This window comes from Leptonychotes weddellii, chromosome 6 (assembly GCF_054177405.1).
Source record: "Leptonychotes weddellii isolate Sample4059 chromosome 6, ASM5417740v2, whole genome shotgun sequence".
NCBI lineage: Eukaryota > Metazoa > Chordata > Mammalia > Carnivora > Phocidae > Leptonychotes > Leptonychotes weddellii.
The window spans coordinates 14,964,287-14,979,982 of NC_138374.1; the positions used below are offsets into that span (position 1 = coordinate 14,964,287).

At 44.2% G+C, this 15,696-nt stretch overlaps 2 long non-coding RNA genes across 3 annotated transcripts in view; one reads left to right on the forward strand and one right to left on the reverse strand.

Moving 5' to 3' along the window:
• LOC145722139 (uncharacterized) overlaps window positions 1–2,121 on the reverse strand; it is an 18,227-nt gene extending 16,106 nt beyond the window's left edge. The window contains exon 1 of the long non-coding RNA XR_014146192.1: window positions 1,966–2,121. This is a non-coding gene — a long non-coding RNA (uncharacterized LOC145722139). The remainder of the gene's footprint in view (window positions 1–1,965) is intronic.
• The window catches only part of LOC115938655 (uncharacterized), a 116,050-nt gene that overhangs the window by 37,171 nt on the left and 63,183 nt on the right, over window positions 1–15,696 (forward strand). The gene's annotated exons all lie outside the window — the stretch shown is intronic.

Below are 15,696 nucleotides of genomic sequence, written 5' to 3' on the forward strand. Positions count from 1 at the left end.
CTTGAAAGAAGTTGCTGTGGCACTATTCTTTTCTAAAGCATGAAAGAGGCAAGATTGGCAGTTGAGAGCTGGGGTGTGGACAGAGCCGAGAGGAAAAGGTGTGGGATTCCTATCTTGTTCAGTGGGAAGGTACGCTTACTAGGGAGAGAAGGATTTGGAATCTCAGGCTGTGTGGAGGACCATTTAAGATAATTCATTTAAAGGGAAATCAAATTCACCAGGATTGTTTGTGAGATGAGTTTTGGTGATACAGAACACAGGGTTAAGTAACAGCGAATCCCAGAGTGGGAACAGTGTATTCTTCTCCCATTCTCTTTCAGTTGACTAGGGAGAAAGCCTCAGGATGGTGCGAGTACGTCTATAGCAATTCTCTAACTTCTGTTAATGTCCCTTTTTAGTCAAGAGAGAGCAGGTCTCAGACTTGTAGCTCTCCATCTGAAATTATGTCAAGTAGGAATTGAAAAACACTGCTTTGCTTTCATTGTACTTGATTTTCTGTGATTAATTATGCTTTTGTCAAGGGCTACTGGTTTTCCATGTGGGTTGGTGAAACACGATTTTCTTTTAAAATAGAATTATTTGAGTTTAAAAAGTGAAGCAATACAAAGAAAGAATCTGCCGGAGTTAATAGTATAGAGAGTATGGGACATGACCAAAATGGTGACAGCGGCAGAAGACTAGGAGTTGCATTCCCTCATGTTGCCTGACCTGATTTTCATTAGGGTAACAGTTAACTTCTACTCCCGTAAGTTAGTGTCAAAGGGATGAGTCTCAAAGTCCCTGAGGTGAGGTGGGCTGCACTGTGGGTTGGGAACCGCACAGATGAATTAATAGCCCAGCATCCCAGGAACCACCACGTGAGCTAATCCAATGGCAAGTGTTTGTGAGTTAGCTGGGCGACCAAAGAAATCCTAGGGCAGATGAGCAGATGGTGGCACTGCCTGGCGCCGTACTCTTCCCCTGCACTCTCTACCCCAGCTGTTGCCTCCTGTTAGAGTTCCTCCTGCTGCCATCTGCACCCACCTTCCCCATGTAGTATTATCTTTCTGCCTTAGAACTGTTCTCACTCCCTGCCCTACTGTGCAAGGGAGAGAATACACCAGAAGCTGAAGACACATGCCCAGCCATCTGACTTCAGCCTTGGCCCTTGGCCTTTGCGAGGCATGGGCACAATCACTGGATCAATCAGAGACTCTGGGATTTTCCTGGTCCGTGGTGCCTTAAGGAAATATATCGTTTCCTAAATGGAGAGTATGCCTTTCCTGGTAGAAGGAGGGAAAAAGTGCCTTTTCATTGTTCACTTCTGGATTTCCAACCATATATGTAGACTTGTTTCTAGCAGAACAGTATCTGTAGGATGACCAACTTTTCCCAGTTTTCCTGGGACTGTCCCGGTTTTAAAACCCAAAGTCTCACATCTTAGGAATCCCCACAGTTTCAGGCAAACTGGAGTGGTTGGTCACCCTCATCTTAGGTCCCGAGACAAGTATACACTTGTGGGGTTGGCATTTCTCTTAGACACTAAAGAATGTTCAGATGGCTGTGTCCAGAGATCTGTGTTTTGACAAAGTCAAGGGTATTAAATGATTTCCTCATTCAGATTTAGACCACAGTGAAAATATTAAAACCATGCTGTTTTTGTTAATACAAGTTATGTAATGCATCAAGAGAAGGGTTTGTTGCATCAGCAGTGGCTTTGATTGGGCTGAGCCAGGAAAACCTACAAAGAACCATTCTTCAAGGCATGTTTATAAAACCTGCTATGTTCACAGTGAAACGTAAGCCCCAATCAGCTTCTTACTGATGCATTGATCCTATGGCGTACCTGTCTGCAAAACAGGCTGTGCTTACCCCAAATATTTGGGATTTGCATTGTGTGTTACCTTAAAGTAATGCTAGCTGCAATGATAAACAACTCCAAGATGAATAATTGCTCCAAACAGTAGAAGTTAACTTCTTACTCACTTCAAGTCCAAAACAGATGTTCCTGATGGGTTGGTAATCCTTCTCCAAGCAGTGATTCAGGGACCCAGGATCCTTCCATTTTGTGGTTATATCCAACACGTGGCTTTCAAGGTTGTGATGATCTGCATCAAGCCAATGGAAGGGTAAAGAACATAGAAAAACATGCATGGAAGCTCTGGGGAAGGACAAGCTTGGGTGTGGCATACATCATCCGTTCACATCCCATTGGCAAGACCTCAGTCCCAGGCCACGCCCACTGCAAGCGGGTTGGGAAATGCTGTCTAGCTAGTGCCTGGAAAGAAGAGGACGTGGGTTTGGTGAAAGCCAGCAGTGTCTATGACAAGTGATTGTCTTGTGTCTTTCTCACTATAAACCAGAGGCAGATTTAATCCCGAATGTAAGAGACCTGCAACTGCAGACACATGGGATTGAATTCTGTTTCTTTTCCTCTTTCTAAATGTACTCCATCCTCACACATAAGTTGTTGTTCTTTTTTTTTTTTTCTCCCAAACTATAGCTCATTTGGATCAAATAAAAATAGAGAGGCTATTTCTTTTTTTTTTTTTTTAAGATTTTTTTTTTTTTTTAATTTTTAGACAGAGAGAACGAGAGAGAGAGAGCACATGAGAGGGGGGGAGGGTCAGAGGCAGAAGCAGGCTCCCTGCCGAGCAGGGAGCCGGATGCGGGACTCGATCCCGGGACTCCGGGATCATGACCTGAGCCGAAGGCAGTCGCTTAACCAACTGAGCCACCCAGGCGCCCTGAGAGGCTATTTCTCAATGTGTCATCTCGAACTCTTTAAGAAAGAAGATGCAGTCATAATTATAAAACAAATACACTTAAAACATGTGACTGATCCTTCTGGTTGAACAGGTCCCTCCACCTAAGGGTAATTTCATAAGACTCATGGAGGTCTGCATTAGTTTTCTATTGCTGCAACAAACTACCACAAACTCAGTGGCTGCAAACAACACCAATTTATTAGGGTTCTGAAGGTCAGAAGTCCAAAATCAGCCTCAGTGGGCTTAATATCATGGTGTTCACAGAGCTGCATTCCCTCTGGAGGCTCAAGGGAGAATCCATTTCTCTGACTTTGCCAGCTTCTAGAGGCCACTGCAGTCCTTGGCTCATGGCCTCACATCATGCTGACCTCTGCTTTCATCAACACATCTCCATCTCTCTCTGACTCTCTTGCCTCCCTTTTATAAGGACCCTTGTGATTACCTTGGGCTCCCTTAGATAATTCAATATAATCTCTCCATCTCAAGGTCCTTAACTTAGTCATGCCTGCAAAGTCCCTTTTGCCATGTAAGGTAACATTTCAAAGGTTCTAAGGATTAAAACATGCACATCTCTGGGTGAGTAGGGAGCTATTATGCAGCCTACCATAAGATCCTGTGCCTCTACTTTGAATGATAATCAGCATGTCTAAGTCTACATTGAGAGAGGAATGGGTACGATTGGGTCATTGACCTGACTGAAGTGGGATGGGGTAGGTAGCAATCTGTAGGACACTGGAGGGACTGGATCATCAGGGACTGTAACAATCATGACATATTGATGTCAGTACACAATAGGAGAAGAAACATGAAAACAAGCCAACATACAAATAATAATAACTTGTGAACATCTTCATAGAAATTGATGAAGGTGTGGGTAGAAGGATCTCAGAGTCTTTGTGTAAGGATAAAAAGAAAACAGAAGTGGTTTTTGTAGGACCATATTATGGATAGATAAAGAGATTGCCAAAGCTGATCACAGAATTGGCAAAGGGCCATGAGCATGATGCACAGCGTGGGGACTTCCGCTAGGGGGGTCTCACAGCTAGAATAGAGTGCCTGACATTTCTTACTTTGCTATCAGTTTAATCTCCCAGAGATTTGAGAACATGGGGAAACAACCCATACCCTCAGGATCCAGTTCTAGCTAATAAAGAGAAATTAGTTCTGTGGAAATAAAAGTAATCTTGGAGAAAAAAGACCATGGGGCATCACTCATGTATATCAATGATTTTATGTGTGGGCTGGGGGGAAAAAGGGAGAATTATATTTGTCCCAGGGGCTATGCTAAGGGCCTTACTTCTATAAACAGTGCAAAAGTCCTATGAAGTAGTTAATTATATTAGTTATCTATTGCTGTGTAACAAATTGCCCCCTAATTTAATAGCTTAAAACCAATAATAATCATCTATTATCATCCTTTATGGTTCTGAGGGTTGATTGCGTTCATCTAGGAGTTCTGGCTTGGGGTATGTTCATGTTTGCTGGCAGACTGTAGCTGAGGCAGGAATAATCCTAAGGCTTCTTTGTACACATGTCTGATGCCTGGTTTGGGAACGCTCAAACACTGAGCAACTGGAAGACCTAGTAGCTTTAGGAGAGTCAAACTTCTTACGTGGTGGTTCTGGGCTCCCCAGGGGACCCCGCATATAAAATATAGGACACTCAGTTCAAATTCAAATTTCAGAGAAACAACAAATAAGCTTTATTAGTATTAGTATGCCCTGTGCAGTATTTGGGACATACTGACACTAAAAAATTATTTGTTGTTTTTCTGAAATTCAAATTTAGCTGGGTGTCCTATACTTCCACTTGCGAAATCTGGGAACCCTATTCCAAAAGTGCGCGTCTTGTGTTGCCTTGCCTGCCTTACTCTCAGAAGTTGCATAGCATTCTGCCTGCCCAGATAGGAAGGTTTCTACATCCCATTGTAAGAAAAGCGTACGGGATGGGGCACACATGTATATTTATTGGTGTGGCCATCTTTGGAAAACACAGTCTTCAGAATAGCCCTCCTCTGTACAGATCAGGAGACTTCGGTACAAGCAGGTTCCCTGACTTGGTGAGGTGACATTGCCAATAAGTGGGAGTGCCAAGATTCAAGTCCATGGCTGCCTGGACCCAGAATCCATTTTGGAGCTCATGATACCCAAGAATGAGGAAAGTTTTGCAGCTAAGCACACAATCTAGACTTTAGGGAAGCAGATTTCCCCAAAGATCGGAGGAGAGATAGGCCAGATGTCCTGGTCAGAGATTTTCAAATGAATGATGTCTCCAGAGGGCTGGGATGTCACTCTGAGCCTGCAATTGCAAGTGATCCTCCTGCAGAAGAAAAGGGAATGGGGCTAGTAAAACCAGAGGCCGCACAGGAAATCCTCTGATGTTCTCAGACTTTAAAAGGGCAGGAACAAAAATGGGAAGGAAGAGCACTTACCCGAGGACAAATAGAAATCCGTGGTGGAGAATTGTAGGAAAGCAGCAGGAAGTGTTACACCCCAAATGGTCTCAGAGAGAATGGCTGGGAAAACAAGGAAGGGCTAGACTTGTTGCTTCAGGTCAATGGTGTAACATTTATGGGCCAGAAAAGGAAGGAACTCTTTGAAGACAATGACCTTGAAACCAAAACAGCCTCTGGAATGCAATAGATGATCAATACATGTTAGTTCAATGCATGAATTAACATGAAAATAGGTTGAGAAGGGAAATAAAGTTATGCCAGGATTCGCCCCAGTAAGAAAGCACTGAGGTGTTTTGTTTTTTGTTTTTAAAGATTGTATTATTTGAGAAAGAGAGAGATAGCAAGAGAGATTATGAGCAAAGCTGGGGAGCGGGATGAGGGAGAAACAGGCTCCCCACTGAGCAGGAAACCCCATGCGGAACTCGATCCCAGGACCCTGGGATCATGACCTGAGCAGAAGGCAGACACTTAACTAACTGAGCCACCCAGGCGTCGCAGCACTGAGTTCTTTGAAATGGGGCTTTTGGTGCCAAAGATCTACAGCCAGGTGGGATGCTAAGAGTAGAGACTGTAAAGAAAACAAAAGTAATGAGCAAACATCAGTCTAATGTCCTGAAGGAGTAATTAATGACAATTAAGATGGGATATTGGCAATAATTAGGACCACTATTCCATCACCGAATTAGCAGAAGAAGTTTTGACTCACAAGTATCTTTGGTTTGAAATGGTTAAAATGTAAAACAAAGTCATTCGTTTTAACGATTTTTCTTAGTTTAATGTTTAAAATCTTCTAACTCTGTATTTTCTTGCCAGGGAAAACCTTTAGCAGAGGGCACGCGACGTGATGAGCACTGGGTGTTATATGCAACTAATGAATCATTGAACACTACATTAAAAACTAATGATGTACTAAATGTTGGCTAACTGAATTTAAATTTAAAAAGTAAAAAAAAAAAACGAATTAAAAAAAAGAAAAAGAAAAAGAAAGCAAACTTGAACATTTGCTCTCACCCCTTAAGCTTGAATATAATTTATTAACTGAAGACATTGTCTTTGTGACTATTTTAATATTTAGCCCTATGAACCACAGGGAACTTTTTTTGTGGAATGGATAGTACAAAAAAAAAAAAAAAGGTTTGTTTTTGGTTTGGTTGTGCTTAAAATTTGTTTGTTGGCAAAATAATTTTGACTAATGTAATCAATAAAATGCTTTGCCTTTTCATTTGTAATTATAGACTTTATGTATAAATGCTGGAGATTTCCCATCAAGCCCCTGTGAGATTTGCATTCAGAATGCTTGTAGTTGAAAGCATTTAGCTTGTTTTGGTATTCAGAAATCTGTTGACAGACACCAAAAATAAGACATCAGATACATTTATTCAGTCATTATTTTTTTGAATTCCTACCATGTGCGGTCTGTGTTTTAGGCACTGAAGACAGAGCAAGAAATAGGATAGGCTCTGGTAAACAAGTAATCAAATTTAAAAAAATAAATAACTTCAGAGAGCAATATATACCATAAAAGAAAAAAAAATAGGTGGGGGGATATGGAATAACTGCAGAAACTTCTATCATAGATATTTAGCTAAGATTTGTACAGGATATTGGGGGGCCTGGGTGGCTCAGTGGGTTAAGCATCTGACTCTTGGTTTTGGCTCAGGTCATGATCTCAGGGTGGTGAGATCGAGCCCTGCATTGGGCTCTGCACTGAGCACAGAGTCTGATTAAGGTTCTCTCTCTCTCCCTCTCCTCCCCCACCCACCACTCATTCTCTTTCTCAAAAAAAAAAAAAAAAGATTTGTATAGGACGGTGACATATGAACACAGATTAAATGATAAGGAGCTAGCCATTATGGATATAATATATTATCCCTGTAATAAATCCTATAAGAATGTATTTAGTTAGTTATTTAGGCATTTGGCCTCCCAGAACTGTGGGAGCTGGTTAACTTGTCTTAGACATGAGGCTGTTTCTGCACCCGTGCTCCATTGGAAGTCCGCAGAGCAGGCCAAGGAGTGAGGGAAGGAGGGACATGCTGGGAGTTGGCACCTGACTGGGCTCTCACCGCCTTCAAGCCTCCGGCCTTGGTGCCCTTTGTCATTGGGCTAAGTGTGCCCTGGGCAGGATCCTGCGGGGACTGCAGGTGCCATGGCTCAGCTGCTGTCCAACCAAACCGGCCAGCAGACAGGCCTCCATGTGGGCGAGCTGGCCCAGCACCTGGAGCCCAGCGTTGGCCTTCCTAGCAGGACAGAATGATGCTGCGCCTCCATTTCTGCCTTCCACGTCTCGTACACGATTGTGGCCCATGCTAACCTGGAGCTGTGCCTGGAGAGGAATTCTAAGAAGTAGAGTTCCAGCTTAGCGGAGTTGACACAATACAAGCCGAGTCCAGCTTGTTCTCAGAATAGCTAGATGACCAGGGTGGCTCACCTCCCCCATTTTGGCTCCTGCCTTGCCTCCTCAGTGCAGACCTGTTTAATACTGCTCTTGCTGGCCCATACACACACTTCCAATTCCCCCTCATTTCTATTTCCCGTGGCACTCATTACCTTTGTATGCACGACGTTACTGATTATTATCGTGTTTGCTTCCCATCAGTAGAATGGAGGCTCCACAAGAGCACAGATACTTCTCCATTTTGTCTCCTGGTGTGTCCCAAACACCTTGGACAGCCCTGTCACAGAGCGGGCACTTGATGGCTACTGTTGAAGGATAGAGAATGGTGGGAACATGTCAGAGAGGAGTCTGGAGGAATCAGCAGTGGCCAGGGCAGGTAGCATGGATTTCATTTTAAATGTGGTGAGAAGCCTTTGGGAGGTTTGCACCTGAGGAGTCATGTTTTATACATACTGCTCTGGCAGTGTGTGCGTGTGGAGGGGTGGGCGTGAGGGATTTGGGAGCTTGGAAGCAAGAAGACCAGGTAGGAAGTGATTACAATTGTCCTGTTCTACAATCACAATCGTACAATCGGCCAGAGGAGAGGCAGGTGGTCAGATTCAGGATATATTTAAATGGGAGAGCTTTCAGCACTTGCCAATGGGTTGGATGTAAAAGATAAGGGTAGCTCAGGGTTTTATTCTGAGCTACTGAGTGACATGGTGGGCCCATAGGCAGAGCAAAAGATTGGGAGAGGAGGAAGTGGTCTGAGGACAGAAACCATGGTTCTCGTTTATGATTCAACAGGTATTTACTGAGTCCCTATTCCATGCTGACCACAGTCTTAGGGATACAACAGTGAACAAACTGGACTAAAATCCCTGCCCTCTGGCAGCTTACATTCTCGTGGGAGGAATAAACAATAAACAGGAAAGCCAGTAAGATGTTATGAGGTTATAGGAGGTGTGGATAAGGGAGGGTATAGGGAGTATAAAGGGAGGTTGTAATTCAAAATAAGGTGGTCAGGAAGACCTCTTTAATAAGGGGCCTTTGGAAAAGACTTGGAGGAGGTAAGGGAGGAAATCATGAGGACGCCTGGTGAAGGAGTTTTCCAGGAAAATGGAATAGCAAATTATCCTAAGTTGGAGCCTGTCTGCCATGTTTGAGAGGCAGCAAACAGACCAGCAGTGAGAGAGGAGGACAAAGAAGCGATGAGTTGGGGATGTCAGTCAGTCCATGTTACAGATTTGGATTTGGTATGAAATGAGAAGCCACTGGAAGCAGGGGAGGGACATGAGCCAATTTTACTTTTTGAAAGTTTTGAACCACTATTAAATATCCTGGTGGACTTGTCAAGGAAGAATCTGGATATGAGTCTGGAGCTGAAGGGAGAAATTATTGCTGGATTTGGGTGCTATCTGTCTATGAGAATATTAATGCCACAGGACCAGATAAGGTCAACCAGGGAAACATTATAAAGAGAGAAGTGCAAATAAAAGGCAGCAAAAATCCAAGAAGGAAGTGTCATGCATGGATACTCAGACCATCTATAGTTATGCCTGGTTCTGTTTCTTTCATGGTGGGGGACCACTATTGGGAGCAATGCTTGATTTAATTCTTACGCAGTGCTCTGAGAGTCCATAATCAGAGAAATTTACAAATTCAAAAATGCATAATACATACATGTGTATATTGTAGTCCTTTGTAAGAAAAGCTAGAACTGTAAGTGGTATCTGGTGGGCAGATGTAACTGACAAGACCCAGAAGTGACCAGACATTCTCAGCTACAGGTAACATCCATTCTTTGCTCCTGGGACCAAACCCTGCTGTTGGCAGAGGCTGGTGCTTTGTGCAATTAAGGCCAGTTAAGGTCACAGTTGCCTTGAAACTTTTGCTCGAAAAGATTACTCTTGCCCGCCCACAGATGGTCAGAGGCTAACTGTAGTGTTCTGGTAAACCAGCTCTCCACAATGAGGTGGCATGGGAGGAGACTGATTTGTGGTGTTTGCCTGTTTCCATGCTGTAAATACTCTCACTACAGCCGATTTCTGGTTACCGATGATTTAACAACTGGCTCTCAAAATTCCTGTCATTTTCCTGCATATCTAACGGCTGACGTCAGCATACCAAGCTTTCTCTTTCCATGACCTGTGGCTAGGCTATGCTTTTGAAGCATCCAAACCTACGGCTTCTCAGATTCTCTCCACTCCCTCTATCTGTGCCTACAGTTCACGTTGAAGATGGCCAGGTGCCCAGCATGATGGCATTTACCTCTGAAACTAGGAGCTCTTTCTCTGTTAAGTCACTTTTAACCATGACCCCAAGAAGACATGAGCAAGTGTTTTCTGCATTGAACTGCTGTCTTTGTCATTTCCTACTGCAGGATACTTGTCCTTGCTGGGATGGCCTGTATGTCTGATGTATGTGATGCTTTCTGCATGATTAAATTATTCTGAGACCTCCTATAGGGAGGGCCCTGAACTTGATGCTGGGGATACAATGAGCACAGGTCTGCCCTCTAGGCCCTTGTAGGAGAACTGAGAGAAATGGAAAGGATACCTGGGAAGGTTATAATAATTACTATTTTTTTTTAGAGTCAGCAATGTACCTACTAAATGTACCATGCAAAATGAGGGCTACAGATGGTGGATGCTGTGGGAGTTCACAGTAGGCAAACTCAGGCAGGCTTTCTCGGGGGCTGTGGGCTGGAATCTGTACTAATGCACAACGTGAGCACCATGCGAAGCTTGGGCCTGGGGTACCATTTACTTTTCTCATTTTCATTTGCCTCTTTGCATCAAAGGAAATCCATTCCCCCAAGCACTTTTAGTGGTCAGCAAAATGCCGTGGGTGACTATACATTAGAACAAAGACAGACAGTATCTCTATATCTATCTATTTACTTATATCGGTGCATTACTCTCCCCACCCCAAATTCTACCCCATCTCTAAAAGTCACATATGGGAAATTCAACATCCTTTGGGACTCACTGCTCCTTAGGAGTGGAAAAGAGACTATTTACTGAGCCATTTCACTACATTTAGAGCCCAGCGACCTTTCTCCCATATGTACTATACTGTGTTTGGGAAAAGAAGCTCCATTAGTTGGTCAGCGGATTCCCTCTGGTCACTGCAGCCTCTTTTTTTCACGCTGATCAGCAGACCTGGCACGAAGCATCTCAGGTGGGTCATGTGGCTGGGAGAAGAAGTCAGACAAAGCCATACCAGGTGCCACCCCCTCTGGATCCCCAGGACAGGAGGCATTTTGTGGTTGGTGGAAGACGCAACTGTCCCCCATCACTCTTTTTGTATACGTGATGGTGATTTGGGGGGAAATGCACAAACCAGAAGACATGCAGATGGTGAGGCTGTTCTCCCTGGTGACATTTGTGCTGCATTCCTGCTCCCGCCTCGTGTGCATTGCAACACTCAGACTGGTGGCTTCTGGGAGCCAAGTGGCTGATTGGGAACCCCAGGAGGCAGCAAATACAAATTAATCTTCAGGCCCACCAGTTCCCCTGAAACATACCACTTGCTAAACTGTGACTTTCAAGCCAAGAGCAGCAATTTTCCACAGCTCAAGTCTGGAAAAGGCTATGAAACCACATGGGTCAGAAAACCAAAGGTGGTTTTTTGCTATTTTGCTTGGAGCACCAGAGGTACAACTTCAGAATTCCAGATGTGCTGCAGCTGGAGAAAGTGTGTGTCCACAAAGCTGCATAGCGACTTCAGAAAGGCAACTGGGGGTTTCCAAAAACAGACCATTGACATGCTTCTCGTTTCTTTTCTCTTCCTTCCTTCCTTCCTTCCTTCCTTCCTTCCTTCCTTCCTTCCTTCCTTCCTTCCTTCCTTCCTTCCTTCCTTCCAAAGCTTATCTGAACTGCTGGACTTACTTGTTTAGAAAGAAAGAGAAAAAAACCCACAAAAACCCAAACCTGGCACCCTTTGTTTTGTTTTCTCAATTTTCTTGTCAACTGACTCATGATAAAAAAAAATGTCAATTTCAATTCTGCAGAACAGAAAACTAGAGAATTTATAGGCAACTACTGGAAACAAAGGGACCATCTGGTTTTTTAAGTATAATTTTTCTCCAAAATAGTTCTCTCCAAGTACTAAGATCATTTACTTTTCCTCACTTCACCACCGTGAATATTCCTCTTTTTCCATAGAACCACAGTGCCCAACTCAGGTGGGTTTCTTTGAAAAGCCCCCTTCTCCTCGGGGTGGGGGGGACTTCCCCTCCAGAAGGCCTATGGGGTAACAGGGACATCTGTCTCTGATGCGGGGAGGGCTTTGTTATGGGAAGCAGCTCCATGACTAGTGGAGGTCATCCAACCCTGGTTATTTTGGTTCATTTGTCATTTTGTAGTGACAGTTTTCACTTTCCTCCAGGAATCTCCAGGGAGGTTTTACAACATTGTGACTAAAACTCAGTCATGTGCTGGTAGCTTCCCCAGACTAAAGATTTCCTTGCCCCAAAGCCAGAGGTGGCTCCGTCAATGGGGCAAAGTCTTATGTAAGCCATGTGACGGTAACCAGTGGTCTCTAATCTTCTACCCTCCTTCCTTTCAGTCCAGTGCTTCCTGGCTCACAGCCCCCTCCCACATTCAGGAACCATCTGGCATCCATGTCAGGGTTTCTGGAGGTTCCCGATGGGGCCTTGCATTCTGCTCACCAGGCCGGGCCTCAGAGAATTGTCAGATGTGGACTTCCTGTGCTCAGCAGCTTGCTTTCCTGGACCCCTCTCTTTTCTCGGCCTCTTTCTCTCTCTTCCACCCCAGTGTCAAATGCAGCTCCCGGTCCACAAGACACCCTATCACAAGACTGTGGCACTTGGCCCACTTTGTCGCAGGCTCAGGAGTGATGGGCTGGAGCTCTAAGTGAATATTACACAGTCCTGACCTGAGCCTGATCTTCCTCTTCAGACCCTCAGGGTCTTGCTCTGCCCCTGGGTCCTCTAGTTCCCTGGAACTGGTCCTGTCACCCCAGCTCCTCTCCCACGTCCCCCGCCCCCAGGCCACCCTCACCCTCCCTGGGTGGCCCTGAAGTCTTCCCATTCTGCACACTTGATTTGCTGCAGTGCATTCTAAGCTCACTCTTCCTGGGAAGACTATGCCGAGGTGGCCTCTCTTCCCTCCACCAAATGGCCCACCAAAGCCATGAGGATATTTTCATCCTCATGGATGGAAGAGAGAAGCAACTGCCTATAAGCAGAAAGGAATGATGCTCCTCTGGTATAAGGCCATGACTAATAATTTGGGAATTGGCTTTATTTCTCACTAAACTCAGCCTGCACTGTCCCCATCTGGGACTATGCAGGGTCTTTGTTGCACCAGATTTAGGTTCAAATATGTGTCAAGTGCCAGACATTCTGGTGAGCACTACAGATACAAGAGTGGACAAGCCAGGCATGTCTCCAAACACGTGCCGCTGGTGAAGAAGGACGTGTGGGGACCTGCCCAGAACCCCGGAATGTGCTCAGGCCCCTCGCTCCAGCCACATTCGGTTTCACCTCTGGGAATTCAGGTTGGACCACCAGGCGAGCTTGTGCCTTACGAGCTTGGAGACCACAGAGCTCAGAACATCCTTGAGGATGTTGGGGTCCCAGACGCCAAAGTGAAGTCTTAGAGTTACCACCCCAAGTTTACTCCAGCTCTGGCTCTGGCTCTGGCCAGAGCTGGGGACGTCCATTCACAGGGTGACAGCTACTGGAGCCCAGAGGGAGGTCAAGACTGGGGCCACAGAACACCTCCAGTGAATGCCAGTTTCTGCTTTGTGACCATACCCATGGTCACAGCTTGATCCCCTTGAAGTAGGGGTGGGGGGAAGCCACAAAAGCCAGGGATGGTATGATTGTGGCTCTCAGCAGTTGTGTCCTCATTTCTGTGGTCAAGCAGAGAGGCTGAGAACATGTTCTGAGAAGAATGATCCAGTAATGCTGGCTGAGTGCTAAGGGCAGAGAAGCAGGTTAAGATGGCCCCGGGAAGGAGAATCAGGCCCTTCCCCACTCCTGTGGAATGGGCTGCATGGGAAACCACTGGATGTATCCTACATTTCTGCTGTGCTTTCATTGCAATTTTAAAAAGGCATGAAAATAGAACCACTGGTTAGTGACCAAGAAGCCATCTACAACTTCAGTTGTGACCAACTTTGTGGTCCAGACTAGAACTCCTACAACTTTGACAGGCTCGTGCATCCCCTGGGGGCCTTGTTAAAATGTAAATTCTGATTCAGTGACTCCAGGGTGAAACCTGAGATCCTGCATTTCTGCCACTCCCCTGGGTGATGCTGAAGCTGCCGGCCTGTGGCCTATACTCTTTAAGTGGCAAGGCTTAATGATCTCCTGAGCTCCACTGACACCATGTCCACAATTCGGGGTCACCGTGAAAGGGACAAGGACAACAGGAGTGCCCCAGACAAGGCTGAGAGGCCTGTGTCCGTGACCAAGAGAGAAGCAGCTTTTCTCTTCCCTGCCCTCCTCCCATGGCTAGAGGTCACACTCCTGGAACTGGGTTTGAGCTGATGGTTTCTTCTCCCCCTTGGCAGACACCCTGCCTCCCTAGAATATTTTCATCTGTCAAGGATGGAGCCACTTCTCCAAGACCCTTTCCAGGTAGTAAGAAGAGCAGCTCTGGCTCCCAAGACAGAATCTGACTTGTTCGTGAACCAGATTTCTGTGGTCTTGGCTTGGGGAAGAATCAGTCTTCTCATATTCCAGAAGAGTAGATATGCTTTATGGTGGGCCGGCATTCTGCCTTGCGTATTCTTCACAACACATCTGCGAGGAGGTTTTCCAGCCCCCATTTACAGAGCAGGAAACGGAGGCTTGGGGAGAAATCAGGCAACACATCCAAGGTCATGCAGTTGACCATTTGCTGAGCTGCCACCACAGACTTGCTCCTTCCAGCACAGTTAACTGGTTTTCAATGATGTATTCAAAAAGCTCAGGCTTTTCCTGGATTGCAGACACTTACATCCATTAGTTGTGACCCTGCTACCAAACAGGGTGACCTTAAATTACTATCGACAAGAGATGGGAAAGGGTCATTAAGTACCAAGCAACATTTATCACTTACACCAATGGATGTGCCCTAATGAATTTTTTTTATTTTCAAGGATAAAGAAAACAAAATATGTAAGCTTCCAGGCAAATTACTACAAATGAATATGTATCAGTGTGCCTTTAGATTTCTCTTCTATGACATGAAACAAAAGAATTGTTGGACAGCATTGACATAATTTTTAGGAGAAATGTTTATGAGCCAATAATTCCAACATTCAGCCAACTTAATGCTCGCAAAGGCATGATCGATTCTAGACCTCGGAAAGTCAACTACCTACATGCCCTGCCCCAAAAAATTACCCAAAGAAGAATACCAATCAATTAGCAGATGAAGTAAAACAAATGACTTAAGAATGGGGAAGACACGGTATAAGTATATGGTGTTATGTGACCAGTTAAATACAAGTAAATCTAAATAATTATTGCTAATGTAGCTATAAAACTTCATGTAAATATCAAAATAATTATTGAAAGAGAAGATATATATTATTAGTAGTAATAATTTAAGCCCAAAATTCCCAATTAAATAAGCCAAAGCTGGAAATGGCTGAAAGAAGTAGAAAGTAAGCAATAATGTACTAAATGTCATGTCTTATATAAAAGAAAAACAACAGACGCTATTTCATTCTTGTCATTGATAATCAGAGAAAAATAAATTTAAATTAATATTAAACAGTAGCATAGTAAAGAAAGGATGTGCCATATTTTCCCCAAAAGTATTAGAAAAGGAAAAATAAAATAGATCAGAAAAGTATACCTCAAAGTATACATAGCTGTTATCCCTAAATAATGGAATTATGTGTGATTTCATTGTCTTCTTTTTACTTTTTTTCATTTTCCAAATTTCTGTAATAAACATGAACTATTTTATAATATACAAATGAAATCCCCAAATTTATTATGGGAACGATTTGCTTCTTAAAAAAAAAAACAACTACATGTGCATCCAGTAAACCAGTTTTACACAGTCTAATACCAAATAACCATGCTAACTGGAATTTTCCTTTTTTGTCTATAGTCTCAGGAGGAAACTCATCTGTTTCTAAGTCTCAAA